Raw genomic sequence first — 17,658 nt, forward strand, 5'->3', positions numbered from 1 at the left:
CTTACCCCTGACATCCCCCTTATACCTTCCTCCAATCACCTTAAAATTATGCCCCCTCATGTTAGCCATTGTCGCCCTGGGAAAAAGTCTCTGACTGTCCACTCGATCTATGCGTCTTATCATCTTGTGCACCTCTATCAAGTCACCTCTCATCCTCCTCCTCTCCAAAGAGAAAAGCCCTAGTTTGCTCAACCTATCCTCTTAAGACATGCTCTCCAATCCAGGCAGCATCCTGGTAAATCTCCTCTGCACCCTCTCTAAAGCTTCCACGTTCTTCTTATAATGAGACGACCAGAAATGAACATCCTTAATATCTAAAAAATCATCAGTCTCTGCTGGGACACACTCAGCCCATGCATCCCTTGGAGAGAGAATTCCAAAAACTCACCACCCTCCGGGTGAAGACATTTAGAACATAGAACAGTACAGCACAGGAACAGGCCCTTCGGCCCACAATGTTGTGCCGAACTAATTAAATTAGTAATCAAATGTCCAACTAAACCAATCCCTTCTGCCTACACAATGTCTATGTCCCGTCATTTTCCGCAAATTCATGTGCCTACGACCCTCTTGAACGCCTCTATGGAATCAGCCCCCACCACATTTCTGATTTGAATGAGCAAAGCTTACTTTGTGACTCTGACCCCTGGTTCTAGAACACCCCAGCCGGGCGAAGCATCAGCCCCATTCAGTTTCTAATCTTTACCCCAGGGAGCGCTATTTTGGACGGCAGGTAGTTCTCCCTGCCATCCTGGGAACACAGAATTATCCCCTGACCCCAAGCCACAAACAAACAGCTCATTCGATTATTGAAACATTGCAGAGTGTGGGATCTTGCTCTGCACAGATCGGCTGCCTCTCGCACTGCACGGCATTGACCACCCCTTCCAAAGCACTCCATTGGTCCGCAAGGCGCTTGGGGGTCTTCCCGGGGTAAGGCGCCACAGTAATGCAGACCTTTTCCCGGCATCTTTTTGGCTTTACCTCGTGGACTCGAGTCATACGGTCAGTTGCGTAACATTAAGCTTTGTTTTGACAAATAGATGCCTTTAATTGGAAAAGGGATGCGGTCGGAGTCCAAATATAAACTCGGCAGGCTGCAGCAAAGAGATCTGTGTCCCGTTCGGGACAATAGGATCCCTGGCGACCCAGTGCACTGACAGAGAATTTATAGGCCGCTTGTTTTTAGACACTGACTGTAACCGCTCAGGATCTTGTATTATTTTTGGGAGGGTCGGGTTGAGAATCGAACTGCTCAGCGTGTGTCCGCCTGAGCGTTGGCACATGGCAGCTGAATCGACATCTGAGAGCGACGGGATAAAGTCGACGGGAGAAAGTTAATCCCAAATTAATTTGAAATGTAGACGAAGAGATGCAGGAAATTCACCACTGGCCAGATAGCATCTCTGAAGCAAAGTTCAGGGTAAATGGCAGCTCAGGATTCTGTCCTCTGGTCTGCTGACACCATCTTGCCCTCAGACAAGATGCTGGAGGAACACAGCGGGTCAGGCAGCGTCTGTGGAGGGAAATGGGCAGTGGACGTTTCATTTGTACTGAGAGATAGAGGGGAGCTAGCCGGTACAAAAAGGTGAAGGGATGGGGTTGGCGCTCTTCTCTCTTACCTTTCCTCCAGATGAAGGGTCTTGCCCCCAACCACAGATGCTGCCCGACCCACTGAGTTCCTCCAGCAGATTGTTTGTTGCTTCAGATTCCCAGCAGTGTCCTGGGTCTCTATTACTGCCCTAACTCCATCCCCATCTCCCCACATTCAGATTCTTTAGAACTAATAAACTATTTGATAGGATAGTTTGATAGAGGTTTATAAAACCTATGAGAAGCACTGATAGAGTATCAATGCCGGTATCTTTCTCCCAAAGTCAAAATGTCTAATACCAGAGGGCATGCATTTAAGGTGAGAGGGGGCAAGTTCAAAGGAGATGTGAAGGGCAAGTTTTTTTACACAGAAGGTGGTGGGTGCCTGGAATGTGCTGCCAGGGGTGGTGGTGGAGGCAGATCTGATAGAGGTGTTTAAGAGGCTCTTAGGTAGGCACATGGATGTGCAGAGAATGGAGGGATGTGGACCATGTGCAGGCAGAAGGGATTAGTATCATTAGCTTAATTAGTTCAGCACAACACGGTGGGCCGAAGGGCCTGTTCCTGGGCTGTACTGTTCCGTGTTCTGTGTGTTCAATCAAAAACTTAAACAAAAACCACAAACTTCTAACGGCTCTGATTTTTCACCCAATTAAATCCTGAAGATTAGTGGAAGTTCCCAGGCAATTCCGGAGGACTCAATCCTCAGTCCCTCCCTATCATGGTAATCTCCTCCAGCTCCACAACGCTCCCAGATCTCTGAGCTCCTCTTGCTCATTCCCAAAGCCCTTCATGCTCCCACAGGCAGCTGTTCCTTCAACTGCTCAGCCACACGACTCCACCACTTCCCTCCAGAAACCTCACCACCTCCCACCCTGTTTCTCTAGCTATTTAAAGCCTCCCTTTTTGACCAAGATTTTGATCCAAATGCCCTCCCAATTGGCTCAGTGTTAAATGTTAACAATGTAAGAAATATACTGCAGCAGGAATAGACGACTCAGCCCCCTGCTGAAATTGTGGCTGACTTTTACCTCTCCCACTCAATCCCCATCACCTCTGATTCCCTTTGAGTCTGAACCTAATGATCTCATTCTTGGAGGTACTCAGTTCTTAACCATAATGGGATAAATTGGGTCTAGTTTCCTTTCGCTTAAACATTTTCAAGTTCTATCTTTTTAGCATCAATAGCTACAGCACAGGTTGCCATTTTAACTATCTTTGGCAGTGGGCCACATTTGGAGTATTGTGTGCAGTTCTGGTCGCCCCATTACAGGAAGGATGCAGAGGCTTTGGAGAGGGTGCAGAGGAGGTTCACCAGGATGCTGCCTGGATTAGAGGGCATGAGCTATAGGGAGAGATTGGACAAACTTGGGAGAAATCCTCTCAGGATCTCATAATTTCCAATAAGGTCATCTGTCATTCTTGGTAAATTGGTTTATTATCGCCACATGTACCGAGGTACAGGGAAAAACTTTGTTTTGCATGCCATCCATACAGATCATCTCATCACATCAGTGCATTGAGGTAGTACAAGGGAAAAGCAATAACAGAACGCAGAAGAAAGTGTTACAGTTACAGAGAAAGTGCAGTGAAGGCAGACAATAAGGTGCAAGGTAATGACGAGGTAGATTGTGAGGTCAGGAGTCCATCTTATCGTACTAGGGGATTGTTCAATAGTCGTATAAGAGCAGAATAGAAGCTGTCCTTGAGCCTGGTGGTACATGCTTTCATTTCCCTCTGTGGACGTTTTGGGTCGAGATCTTTCATCTGGACAGGAAGGTAGAGGGGAGATAACCACCCCTTCCCTTCACCTCTTCATACCAACTATCTCCCTTCTATCTTTCTTCTAAACTCCAATGGTAAACACCCAACCCGCTCAACCTTTCTCCGTGCTTCAACCCCTTCATTCCAGAATCAGCACAGTGAACCTTCTCCCCAACACCTCCAAGGCAAGCACAAGATTACTGATTGAGAGAAAAAAAACTACACCCAGCTTTCTGTTAGTTATCCATTCCATTATCCATGTCTCAGATGCTCTGTGACCTCCAACCCTGTGATGTCTTTTCCATCACAGTAATCTTTAACGTGGCACTTTGTCAAATACTTTCTGGAAATCTAATATGCTACGTGTACTCGTTCCCCTTTATACATCCTGTTGTCATATCCTCAAAAAATTCTAAGAACTTTGTCAAATATGATTTCCCTTACAAAACCACGTTGACCTGGATTATCTTATGATTTCCAAATATCCTGTTGCTATCTCCTTAATAATGGATTCCATCATAAATATCTTTGGCAATTGGCCACTCTTGGAGTATTTTGTGCAGTTCTGGTCACGACACGACAGGACGGAAGTGCAGCAACACGCACAAACTGTTGGAGGAACTCAGCGGGTCAGGCAGCATCCATGGAGGGAAATGGACATTTGACATTTTGGGCAGAGACCCTTCATCTGGAGCATCTTGTGTGTGTTGCTCCAGATTTCCAGCATCTGCAGAATCTCTTGTATTGGATTGGTATTGGTTTATTGTTGTCACTCGTACCGAGGTACAGTGAAAAACTTGTCTTGCGTACCGATCGTACAGGTCAGTTCATTACACAGTGCATTGAGGTAGTACAGGGTAAAAACAATAACAGAATACAGAGTAAAGTGTCACAGCTACAGGGAAGTGCGTTGTAGGTAGACAATACGGTGCAAGGTCACAACAAGGTAGATTGTGATGTCAAGAGTCCATCTCATCGTATGAGGGAACTGTTCACCATGGGGTAGAAGCTGTCCTTGAGCCTGGTGGTACGTGCCCTCAGGCTCCTGTATGTTCTGCCTGATGGGAGAGGAGAGAAGAGAGAATGACCCGGGTGGGTGGGGTCTTTGATTATGCTGGCTGCTTCACCAAGACAGCGAGAGGTATAGACAGAACCAATGGAGGGGAGGCTGGTGTCCGTGATGTGCTGGGCTGTGTCCACAGCTCTGCAGTTGTGTCTCCAGGATGGATGTGGAGGCTTTTGAGAAGGTGTAGAAGAGATTCACTCTGCCCCTTTTCTCCTTTCTCTTTCCTCCTGATCCATCTTGGTCCCCATCACCCTGTCTCTTTCCCCTCCCCACCCACTCCATCCTCCCATCACCCACACACTCCTCCCACTGCTTTCAGTTCCTGGGTATCAACACCTCCGAGGGTCTGTCCTGGGCCCAACCCATTGATGCAATCATGAAGAAGGCACACCAGTGGCTCTACTTCATTAGGAGTTTGAGGGGATTCGGTACGTCACCAAAGATTCTTGCAAATTTCTACAGATGTACGGTGGACAGCATTCTGACTAGTTGCATCACCGCCTGGTGTGGAGGCTCCAATGCTCAGGATCACAAGAAGCTATAGAGGGTTGCAGACACAGCCAGCTCCATCACAGGCACAACCCTCCCCACCATCGAGGACATCTTCGAGGTGGTGTCTCAAGAAGGCAGCATCCATCCTAAATCTATTTCCCCGAACCCTGAGGCTGTGTCCCCTAGTTCTAGTCTCACCTTCCAGTGGAAACGACCTTCCTTCCTCTCTTATCTGTCTCTGTTATAATTTTATGTTTCCATAAGATCCCCTGTAATTCTTCTGAATTCCAGTGAGTATAGTCCCAGGCAACTCAATCTCTCCTCATAGGCTAAACCCCTCAACCTCCTCTGCACCGCCTCTGAAGCCACTTAGTTAAACAAAAGGATCTAAATGGTACCTTTATCCGTTTTCTTCTGTCACACCAAGGTCTGTTTTCTGGCCTATATCAATATCTTCTTTAAGAATTTAGACTGTGTCTCCTAGAGCTATGGTGATATAACTAAAAGAAATAACTTGTAATCTGTGTGTGTGTGTGTGTGTGTGTGTGTGTGTGTGTGTGTGTGTGTGTGTGTGTGTGTGTGTGTGTGTGTGTGTGTGTGTGTGTGTGTGTGTGTGTGTGTGTGTGAGAGAGAGAGAGAGAGAGAGAGAGAGAGAGAGAGAGAGCTGGCCACTCTACAAACCTTGATCAGATATTCCCACTTGCTTCCATTTATATGGAGTTTGTTGTTTAATTAATTAAATCCCAGAAGTGTCCCAAACTCTGCCAATATATTTTGCTGCCGTCCATTTCCCCAAAACTTAACATTTTTGGACTGACGTTTAGTCAAATGTTACATTTGTTTTCCCAATTAAAAGTTTATTCTTTAATAATCAGCAGCATCCCAATGTGTACATCTTTTTCCTTTAAGATTTTATTCTTCCCTTAGATGAGAGCATTTTCTTTGTAACTCCTATAAAATAACAAACATGGGTTAGTTCCAAGCCTCCGACTGATGAAATCTTAAATCTGTATTGTCACCGAATTATCTGCAGATACGTTGATAACTTCTCAAAACTCTTGTGTCTTTTGTAGTTTCAAATTGCCACCAATTTTGTTTACAAAATACAAAATCCATTGAGACTCTGGGTATGAGCCCAAGAGGTTAGTTTTACACTGTAGGTTAAATATCCACCCTTTAACTTTGAAAGCCCCAATATTTGTGGCATAGCAGGAACCTCACAGATTCAAAGACCCGGGTTTGATCCTGATCAAGCAGCATCAAACCCAGCCTCGGAAATAACCCAGGCACAGCTCAGAATAAAGGGACATTTCTTTAAAAGACATTTCTTCAGCCAGAGGGCGGTGTTTCTGTGGAATTCGTTGCCACAGAGGGCTGTGGAGGCCAAGTCATTGGGTGTATTTAAAGCAGGTTCTTGATTGGCAAGGGAGTTAAGGGATATGAGGAGAAGGTATTCTCCTGAGTTTAAAAAATAATTGATGGGCAGAATGGCCTAATTCTGCTCCTATATCTTATGGTTTGATCTCTGATGCAGTCTGTGTGGAGTTTGCACGTTCTTGTTGATCAGTTAATTGGCTGGTGTAAATTACCCCTGGTGTTGGGCGATGGAAGAATCGGGGAGTTGATGGGAGTGTGAGAGAGAATAGGTTGCAGGAAAGTAAGTGGGAGAAGGGGAATGTTGCGATTTCTCTCAGAGCTAACATAGATCCAATGGGCCAAATGGCCTCCTCTGTTATCAAGAAATGGAGAAATATGTAAATTCCCTTGAATCAAGAATTAGGTGTAATAACAGAATCCCTACAGATACCATTAAATCTGAACAATACAGATGTTGAGAAGTTTAAAATTCCTAACTTTTGATTTGTGATACTTGGGAATTAAAGACCCTCAGGTAACATAGGATAACCAGGTGTGCGCGTGACCATTGTGGAATTCTTCTCCTTGGAATTCTAATTCAGAACAATAGTTTATTAATCAAAATACAAAATGGGGATTGGGTGGGATGGGGTGATGGGGAGGAGAGAAAGGCACAGGGTTTCTTTACAGGACTCAATAACTTTTCTTTCTTTCACTACCTTTAACCTACTTCACTTGACTGAAAGAAAATGGAATATAACAGGAAAACATACGTCAGGCTGCTGTTTATTGATTACAGCTCGGCGTTCAACACCATCATCCCCTCAGTACTAATCAACAAGCTTCAAACCTGGGCCTCTGTACCTCCCTCTGCAACTGGATCCTCGACTTCCTCATCGGGAGACCACAGTCAGTGCGGATCGGTAGTAACGTCTCCTCCTCGCTGACAATCAACACAGGCGCACCTCAAGGATGTGTGCTTAGCCCACTGCTCTACTCTCTCTACACTCATGACTGTGTGGCTAGACACAGCTCAAACGCCATCTATAAATTCACCGATGACACCACTGTTGTTGACAGAATCTCAGATTTGGTACAGATACAGGAGTCTGAAGACCCACACTCAACGTTTCAGGAACAGCTTCTTCCCCTCCGCCATCAGATCACTGAACGGTCCATGAACCCATGAACACTGCCTCATTGTTCCTATTTTTGCTCTATTTACCTATTTTTGTAATTTATATAATTTTATCTCTTTGCACTGTACTGCTGCCTCAAAACAACACATTTCAGGTCATGTAAGTCAGTGATAATAAACCTGACTCCGAGTGACTTTGATTCTGATGGTGGCAGGGATGATAATGGGGACACTAGAATGAAGGGTACTTCATCGTGAATCCGAATTCCTGAAATTAAATCTTAGCAACAGCAAAAATTATTTATGAAGTTGTCAGGTTGCCTTTAATCCCTGACCGATTAACTGATGATCATGATAGGGTAAAACCTCGCCGCCCTTATCTGTCTGCCTGTATGTGACTTCAGTCTCATATCTGAGGAATTTGAAGCAGGAGTGATCCCTTGACCTGGCTCCACCACCCAGTAAGGTCAAGGTTAAAATCTGCCTGCATAAATGTACACCAATCTTCCTCACTCAAAGCAATGGAAAAATTCCATTTTTGCCCAATCTTTGCTCAGCTCAGCACATCACAGAAACCAATCTCCCCTCCATGGACTCTTGTCTACACTTCTCGCTGCCTCGGGGAAGTAGCCAACATAATCAAAGACCCCTCCCACCCCAGATGTTCTTCTTCCCCCCACCTCCCCCCCCCCAATCAGGCAGAAGATACGAAAGCCTGAAAGCACATACCACCAGGCTCGACAGTTTCTATCCCACTGCTGTAAGACTATTGAGCAGTCCGCTAGTATGATAAGGTGGACTCTTGACCTCACAATCTACCTCGTCGTGCGTCATGACCCTGCACCTTATTGTCTGCCTGCACTGAACTTTCTCTGTAACTGTAACACTTTATTCTGCATTCTGTTATTGTTTTCCCTTGTACTACCTCAATGTACTTGTGTATGGAATGATCTGTATGGAGGGAATACAAAACAAAGTTTTTCACTGTACGTCAGTACCTGTGACAATAATAAACCGATTACCAATTACCAATTTTCCATTGTTTGTCACTCCAAATTGGGAAGATCTCTTGCAAACATCTGACATCTTTTGTGTCCCTTACAGGATGCCCATAACAGTAACACCCAATGAAGTATTTGGAATACTGTGTACAGTTCTGGTCGTCACACGACGGGGAGGGTGTGCTAGCAATAGAGAGAGTGCAAAATAGACTCACCAGGGTGTTGCCTGGAACAGAGGGCTGTGGTTACAAGGAGAGATTGGACAGGCTGGGTTTGTTCTCACTGGAATGTAGGAGGCTGAGGGGTGACGTTATAAGAGGTTTATAACATTATGAGGGGTGTAGGTAGGATAGGTCAGAGTTTTTCCAAGGGCAGGGGAGTCTAGAACTCAAGGGCACAGGTGCAAAGTGAGGGGGAGAAATTTAAAGGAGATCTGAGGGGTATGTTTTTCACACAGAGGGTGGTGAGTATCTGGAACAAGCTGCCAGAGGAGGTGGTGGAGGCGGGTACAATTACAATGTTTAAAAGGCATTAAGACAGGTACATGGATAGGAAAGGTGTAGAGAGATACGGGCCCTGACTGGTTGCATCATGGTCTGAGACGGCAATTCGAATGTGCAGGGACATAAGAAGCTGCAGAGAGCAGTGGACTCAGCCCAATACATCACAGGCACATCCCTCCCCACCATCGGGAGTATCTACAGGAGGCGCTGCCTCAAGAAGGCAACATCCATCATCAAAGATCCCCACCATCCGGGCCATGCCACCTTCTCGCAGCTACCCTCAAGTAGGAGGTACAGAAGCTTGAAGTCCCACACCACAAGGTTCAGGAACAGTTACTTCCCTTCAACCATTCAGTTCTTGAAGCAACCTGCACAACCCAAATTACTACAGTTTAGCAGCACTGTGACCACTTTGATCACTTTGCACTAAAATGGACTTTGTTTTTGGTTCTAATTGTGTTCTTTCTTGGAAAAGTTGTGTATAATTTATGTTTGTTTTTCTTGTGAACGCTGCTTATCTGATGCTCTGTGCCTGTGATGCTGCTGCAAGTAGGTTTTTCATTGCACCTGTGCAGATGACAATAGACTCAACTTTGACTTTGGACTAAATGGGATTAATGTAGATAGGCATCGTGGTCAGCATGGATAAGTTGGGCCGAAAGGACCCATTCCTCTGCTGTATGGTTCCTGAAGCATGTTTTTGAAGTGTAGTCACTGACAATACCGGACACAGCAGCTGATTAGTGCACAGCAAGCTCCCACAAACAATGCAGTAGCGACCATTTTGTTTTGGCGTTCTGGTTGGGGAATAAATATTGGCCTCAGGACACAAAAGGGAAACTGCCGCACTTGTTTTCACAGTGATGCTGGGTGATCCTTCGCTATCACCCGAGAAAGCAGATGGGGTCTGTTTAACATCTTATCCGAGAAATGGCACTTTCAGAGGGGCATCCCTCCCTCAGTACAGCGCCGAAGGATTTGCTGGACCTGCCTCATTACTGTGGCAGGCAGTCTCTTTGGCTGTGTTTATGCAGGGCTGGCTACAGTTACCAGGATAGCCTCGGTTTAAAATAGACCAGCGCGGATCTATTTGTGTGAATTGATGGTCGCAGTTTGCTGGTGTGGCTGCCTTCATTTGGGTGGGTGCAGGGCCAAAGAGGTAACGACAGTTGTTTAACTCTGTGGGACAATGTGTTATTGGCCGGCTGTGGAATGATGCAGTGTGAGGTTCCAAGGTGTCTCACTCCCGCTCAGGGCTTTCACGTGGCATTTGTATTGGATTCCGTGAGTGCTCCGACTGCTGATTACATGGAAATGGGGCAAGCTAGCTCCTTCTGTCCAAAGAGGATGACTCCACAGGGAGTGAAGTGTTCAATTCTGGAATTTGGTGCTTCAAGTGGAATGTGAACATAACCTTCTAAGACCTCAGATGATGAAGTAGCCAGCATTGGACAGTAGGCTCCTAGGGCTTTTCTCTTTGGAGCGACGCAGGATGAGAGGCAACATGATAGGGGTGTATAAGGTTATGAGAGGCATAGATAGAGTGGACAGCCAGTACTTTCCCCAGGGCAGCAATGACCAATACCAGAGGACATCTGTTTAAGGTCAGAGTAGGAAAGTTTAGGGGAGATGTCAGAGGTAGGTTTTTCACACAGAAAGTGGTGGGTGCATGGAACGCACTGCCGGGAGTGGTGGTAGAGGCTGATACAACAGGGACATTTAAAGGACTCTTAGATAGGCATATGGATGTAAGAAAAATGGAGGGTTATGGGCTGTGTAGGAGGGAAGGGTTAGATTGATCGTGGAGTAGGTTTATATAGGTCGGCAAAACATCATGGGCCGAAGGGCCCATACTGTGCTGTACTGTTCTATGTTCTAATACTCAGGTATGGAGAAACAAGAGACCACAGATGCTGGAATCTGGAGCTTATAGCTTGTCTAGTTCCCTCCACAGATGCTGCCTGACCTTCTGAGTTCCTCCAGCATCTTGTATTTTTTGCTCAAAGTTCAGGCACGGGCTGAAAAGTGAGAGTTTCACTTTGTGCCTTGCAGGTGCCAGGCATTGAGGTTCTGGAAGAGCAGTCTGACCAGCTATTCCTGATATTCAATGCACTTCCCATCACTGGGTCCCAGCACTAAACATCCTGGCGGTCACCAGCGATCAGAAACTCAAGTAGGCCAGCTGGCTGAATATTCTCACGACGAGCTAATAACATATCGATGCACCATAGAAAGCATCCTATCTGGATGTATCACGGTTTGGTATGGCAACTGCTCTGCCCAGGACCGCAAGAAACTGCAGAGAGTTGTGGACACAGCCCAGCGCGTCGCAGAAACCAGCCTCCCCTCCATGGACTCTATGTCTTTACCTCTCGCTGCCTTGGTGAAGCAGCCAGCATAATCAAAGACCCCACCTGCCTCGGTCATTCTCCTCTCCCATCAGGTAGAAGATACAGGAGCCTGAGGGCACGTACCACCAGACTTAAGGACAGCTTCTACCCCACTGTGATAAGACGATTGAACAGTTCCCTTATATGATGAGATGGACTCTGACCTCACGATCTACCTTGTTGTGACCTTGCACCTTATTGCACTGCACTTTCTCTGTAGCTGTGACACTTTGTACTGTTATTGTTTTTACCTGTACTACGTCAATGCACTCTGTACTAACTTAACGTGTAATGAATTGACCTGTACAATCGGTATGCAAGACAAGTTTTTCACTGTACCTTGATACAAGTGACAATAATAAACCAATACCAATACCTGTAGCCACGGTGTTTGGGTGACTGGTCCAATTGAGTTTCTGGTCAAAGGTGACCCCAGGATGTAGATAGAGGAGGACTTGGTGATGTTAATGCCATTGGATATCCAGGGTAGGTGGTTGGGTGAGGGGTAAACGCCAGTTTGGACAGACTAAGTGGTCCATTGCCACGGGCAACAGTGTAACACCAGAAAGCTGGCTTCAGGAGGACCGTGTGTGGGCAGCCAGACGGATCGAGACTGCAGTAAATGATAACAAGAAATGCCGACTGTAGAAAAACCAGCAGCTCTCGCAAGAAAGGAAGGGGGGGCCATTCAGCCCTTCTACCCTGTTTCAGCATTGATTTCTGTCCATGATGACTTGTATCCTACCTCCATCTCAGCACCAGGGTTCTGGTACCCTTAACCCCTACCCTTTGACCTGGGGGGTGGTGAGAGCAGTGAGTGCCAGATTCCCACTCCACTTGGTGAGTGAATGGGTCCTGATTTCACCCCTCAGCCTAGCCTGAATGTTAGTGAATCCCCCTTGTTCTGGGCTCCCACCCTTCCCACTGCCCCCACTGCTCTCATTGGAGGAAATAATTAAATCCTTCAGTAGAACATAGGATAGGACAGCACAGGAACAGGCCCTTCAGCCCACAATATCTGTGCTGACCATGATGCCAAATTAAACTAAATCCCTTCTGCCTGCACATGGTCCACGTCCCTCCAGTCCCTGTATCTTTATGTGTTTGTCTAAAAGCCTCTTAAACACCACTATTGTAATCATTTTGAATATCTGAATCAGATTCTTAATTAATAATCCTCAGGGAATCAAAACTATAAGTCTAAGGCTGTAGAAAGCTGCCTATTCTGGTATGTTGAAACTTTGAGATAGTTCCTGAAGTTAAGGATGGAATATAATGGAAACGTTCCATTAAATGTTGAAAGCAGACTAGGTGGAAAATGACTCACCAGCGCCACCCGCTGCTCAAAGAGGAATAATGCAGATTATATCTCAAGGAATAAATAAATGCTATGGGCCTTTTCTCCAACACACGGTGGAAATGTGTCCTTCGCTCCTCCGTCCACACTGATCATCAAATACCCATTTACACTGATCCCATTTTATTCTCCCCAAATTCCCATCAACTCCCTCCTGATTCTACCCCTCACCCACACACTGGGGGCAACTTACAGTGGCCAATTAACTTGTTACGGACTCAGTGAAAGTCCCTTTAAGATAGAGAGTGTGTGTGTATGTGTGTGTGGGGCGTGCTTACGTCAATAGAAGATAAAGGACGTAATGACGTTGTTGAAGAAGTCAGAAGAAGAAGAGGAGAGAGAGAGAAGGGAGAGAGACACCAGCCTGCTTGTTTTCTCTATCGATGGATGAGAAACAATAACTGTGTTTGCCATAGAAATCCATGTATGGAAGTTGGAAGTAATCCGGTGGAGTTCACTTTGTTGCTGACCTGTAGAAGGAAACAGGTATTTGTGTGTGGACGACCACGATTCGGATGCTTTCGGGGTGAGGAAGTCACTACCGAGTAAACACTGAAGTGTCGTTTGGGTTCCATCGTGGAACATTTGGATTTCGTATGTACTCTCTCTATGTTTTTCTACATCTACATCTTATCTTCAGACAACGGTGGTTGTTGAAGAAGCCCTTGCTCATGTTTCACCTTATGGCTTGCGGAACAGAACTTTAAGAACCATTCCGGAACTGGGAGTTTTGGACTTTGTCACACACACACACGACAAGTTTAGTTTTGGGGTTAACGTTCGAGGTTTAACATTTTTGAATTCTAACATACTAACATTTTTACTTTTATTTGACGTATTATCATAAGTAGTAATTAATAAAGTAGTTTTTAACACTGAATCATGCTCAGTGTGTTTCTTTTGTTGCTGGTTCGTGACAAACTCACCAACCCGCACATCTTTGGGATGTGAGAGGAAGCTGGAACACCCAGGGGAGACGCACGTGGTCACAGGGAGACCGTGAAAAAAATCGTAAAAAAATTTCTAGTCATCTCAGCGGAATATTATCAACGCATCTGAGGGAAAATGGCAAAAGCGTTTAAGGATTATCTTAAAGGACGACAGAGAGAGAAAGAGAGGGATGGAGGGATTGATTCAGAGGTTTGGGGGGTGGGGGGCAGAATTCCAGCATTCAGGGCCCAGGCAACTGAACGCACAGTCACCAACAGTGGAATGAAGCAAAATGGTGAAAGCTGAGATATTGAAGGGCACATCCCTCACCACCCGGGACATGCCCTCTGCTCGTTATTACCATCAGGGAGGAGGTACAGGGGCCTGAAGACCCACACTCAACGTTTCAGGAACAGCTTCTTCCCCTCCGCCATCAGATTTCCGAACGGTCTGTGTAGCAGTTAGCGTAACGCTTTACAGCGCCAGTGACCCGGGTTCAAATCCGGCCGCCGTCTGTAAGGAGTTTGTACATCCTCCCAGTGTCTGCGTGGACTTCCTCCGGGCGCTCCGGTTTCCTTCCACATTCCAAAGACTAGGATTCCAAAAGATTCCAAAGAAAGGGTTAGGAAGTTGTGGGTGTGCTATGTTGGCGCTGGAAGCGTGGCGAAACTTGCGGGCTACTCCCAGAACACTCTACGCAAAAAGATGCATTTCACTGTGTGTTTTGATGTACATGTGACTAATGAAGATATCTTATCTTGACTTATCTTATCTCTACCTCGTTATACCTCTTTTGCACTATTTTATTTATTTTTTGGTAACATGGTAATTTTTATGTCTTGCACTGTACTGCTGCTGCAAAACAACAAATTTTACGACATATGTCAGTGATAATAAACCTGATTCTGATTCCCCACCAGTGGTGATTCAAGAAGGCAACATCTATCATCAAAGATCCCCACCATCCGGGCCATGCCATCTTCTCACAGCTACCGTCGGGCAGGAGGTACAGAAGCCTGAAGTTCCACACCACCAGGTTCAGGAACAGTTACTTCCCTTCAACCATTTAGTTCTTGAACCAACCTGCACAACCCTGATCACTACCTCAGTATAGCAACACTGTGATGACTTTACACTACAATGGACTTTTTTTGGTTCTAATTGTGTTCTTTCTTGTATAATTTATGTTTAATTTATCTTTTTTTTGTGAATGTTGTGTCTCTAATGCTGTGTGCCTGTGATGCTGCTGCAAGTAAGTTTTTCATTGCACCTGTGCACACAAGGACTTGTGCAGATGACAATAAACTTGACTTTGACTTTGGGAACAGGTCTGTGGTAGATTACAGGGACAGGGAGAGGAGAGAAGCTGAAAGGACTTGGAAGTATGAATTTTAAAATGATTTCCTCAAATATATACAACACATGTTTACACAATAATTTTGATTTTGATTCATTTTTCAGGATGGGGCCTTGTCGTTAGGGCCAGGAGCTGGCAAACCTGAGATTTAAAAGGGACCTGAGGGGCAACTTCTTCACGCAGAGAGTGGTGGGTGTATGGAACAAGCTGCCAGAGGAAGTGGTAGCGGTGGGTACAATTAGGACATTCAAAAGACGTTTGGACAGGAACACGGGTAGGAAGGATTTAGAGGGATATGGGTCAAATGTGGGTAAATGGGACTAGCTTTGGTGAGCCGAAGACCCTGCTTCCGTGCTGTATGACTATTAGGAACTAGCTTTATCTAAAGGAACCTTTTATAAGGCTGCTGCATTTTCCACATTGTGGCATTTCAGAGTTGCTCCTCATTGGATGTGGAGATGTGAAGAACAGTGGACAAGTACAATTCTTTCATTTTGTTCAAAGGGTCTCCAGACTTTCAAACGTCTGCACAAATCCAGACACAGCTCCCACATGCAGAGTGCCACTGCCATCCCTGAGCTCAGGAGATCCCGTCCACCTTGACAAATCAAGTCCTTATGCATTCAAATCTGACACTCGGGTTTTGAAAAATATTTATTATATTTCCAGAAAGTTATGGACAGTACATGCTGTAAAATCCATGGACGGTCAGCAAGTCCAAAAATAGATCGTACTTCCTCAAAGCCAGGACTTAGCTCAACGTATCAGGAGATGCCGTCCTTAAATTGGACCCTTTGCTTCAGAGTGGCATCCACCTGTTCAATAGACCCAGTTGATTTGGGTTTAGTTACGAATTGAGGTATAAACCTTGCTTGGTGAAAGTGTAAGGAGGTCACAGGTTAAAGTCAGAGCATAGGGAGCTGACCAGATGGTTGCTGATGGGGGTTAAACTCAGGGGAGGTGGTCACTGCAGGTTCCATGGGTCTGGCACTGTTAGGTGCCCGTGAAACTCTTGCTCATACCACCAGAAGTTGGACCAACCCACTGTGAGTGTCTGACTGGTTCCATTCACCGTCCAAGTGTCCCGTTTACCCTTCATCACTGACAATTTCCTGCCTCCCTCCCAGTTGCAAACTGTCCCCTTCCTTTCCCCCTCCCCACTTCCTCTGCATCTTAGCACCTTCCCCCCACTCTCCGACGGAAGGTTGCTGAGCTGAAGCTTTAGCTCCCTCTTCCCATGACCTTCTGAGCACTCCCAGCACTCTGTGTTTTTATTTCAGATTCCAGTGAAGGAAAAGTTTCTGTCTGCTCTCACCCTCCTGCAATCACCACAAACCCTCCTCAACCCTATTCACCTGTCTGGTTGGCAATCACTTTCATTGAACCTGCTCTCCCCCCAATCACACCCCCTGTCCACAATGCCAGGTGATTGTTTGTAAGGGAGCTGGGAACTTACTTCATCCAGAGGCAATGGTTAAAATGGTACAGAGCTCAGATCAACAGGTTAGTTCAAGCTCTTCAACTTGCCTCATTCCCAGTTAAAATTTGAGCTCCATTATCTGACAGAGAAGGTTGCCCCAGTCAATACCTTAACCAAGCCTCAGAGAAAGAAAGGTCTCCTTTCTGAGCCTCTTCATGTTTCAGGATGTGGGACTGGGCAACTTTTCCCGTCCCACCTGGTTCCTTTTGTACAGGCGACGAACTTCAAAGTGCTTATCTATCTCTTTGAGACCTTCTCCTGAAGCAGGGTGGGTTAGGTGCAGAACACAACCGGGTTCTCAAAGCACAGGAAGAAGAACGTTGACCCTTGAATCCTCTGACAAACCTTTGCAAAAGTAATCCAATGCTAAAAGAAAAGTCCTGCACTTCTTTTCTTTGCAGTGCTGAGATGTTTCACTTTGGTGAAAGCATTATATAAATATTTGTTGTTGTAAAAACATGGAATCTTGACCAGGAATGTCACGGGAGTCCACTCGTAGGGAGAAGGAAAAGAAGAGAGCAAAAAGAGAAGAGGAAGAGAGGATTTTTACCTGTTACTATTGTTGTTGCATGGAAATCATAGCAGCCATTTTGTGCAGAGCAAGCTCCCACAAATTGCAATGGCACAAACATTGTGGGCCAAAGGGCCTGTTCCTGTGCTGTACTGTTCTGTGTTCTATGGTTCAAGGCTGGATGTTCTGGTTTCAAGGTGTTTTGGCCAAGTATGAACTGCCTGGCTTGAGGATGAATAACTTGCTCAGCAGAAGTTGCCTTCTGTGGTACAGAACTCCCAACCTCCCCACCCCCTTGCATATGGAAGCGTTTCCAAACTTCACTCCAAAAGCCTTGACTCTGGCCCGGAATCCCCAACCAGTGGGAAGAGATTCTGTCCCTGCCCTTTTAGTTCTGCTAGATTTCTTGAAGAAGGGAAAAGAAGGTAACTTGCATTTATATAGCGCCTTTCAACATTGGGAGGGGAGAACTCAGGAGGCACCATGCCTCCAGGGGTGGGAGCCCCTCGGGAAGCAGCTCAGTTGATGAAGGGGCAGGTGAAAGACCTCTTGCTGCCTCCCCGCAGTCGGCTGATGATCTGCTGGCTGAATTGATAGGTCAGTTTGCGTTTCACCTTGGTGATCTCACCGGTCCGAGAGTAGTTCCTCAGTGCCCGAGCCATCTTCTGGTAGGTCATAGTCTTCTTGTTGCCCTTCCTTCTCCCCCAGATCTCTGCCAGC

The sequence above is a fragment of the Pristis pectinata genome, chromosome 15 (genome assembly GCF_009764475.1).
Source record: "Pristis pectinata isolate sPriPec2 chromosome 15, sPriPec2.1.pri, whole genome shotgun sequence".
NCBI classification, from domain to species: Eukaryota; Metazoa; Chordata; class Chondrichthyes; order Rhinopristiformes; family Pristidae; genus Pristis; species Pristis pectinata.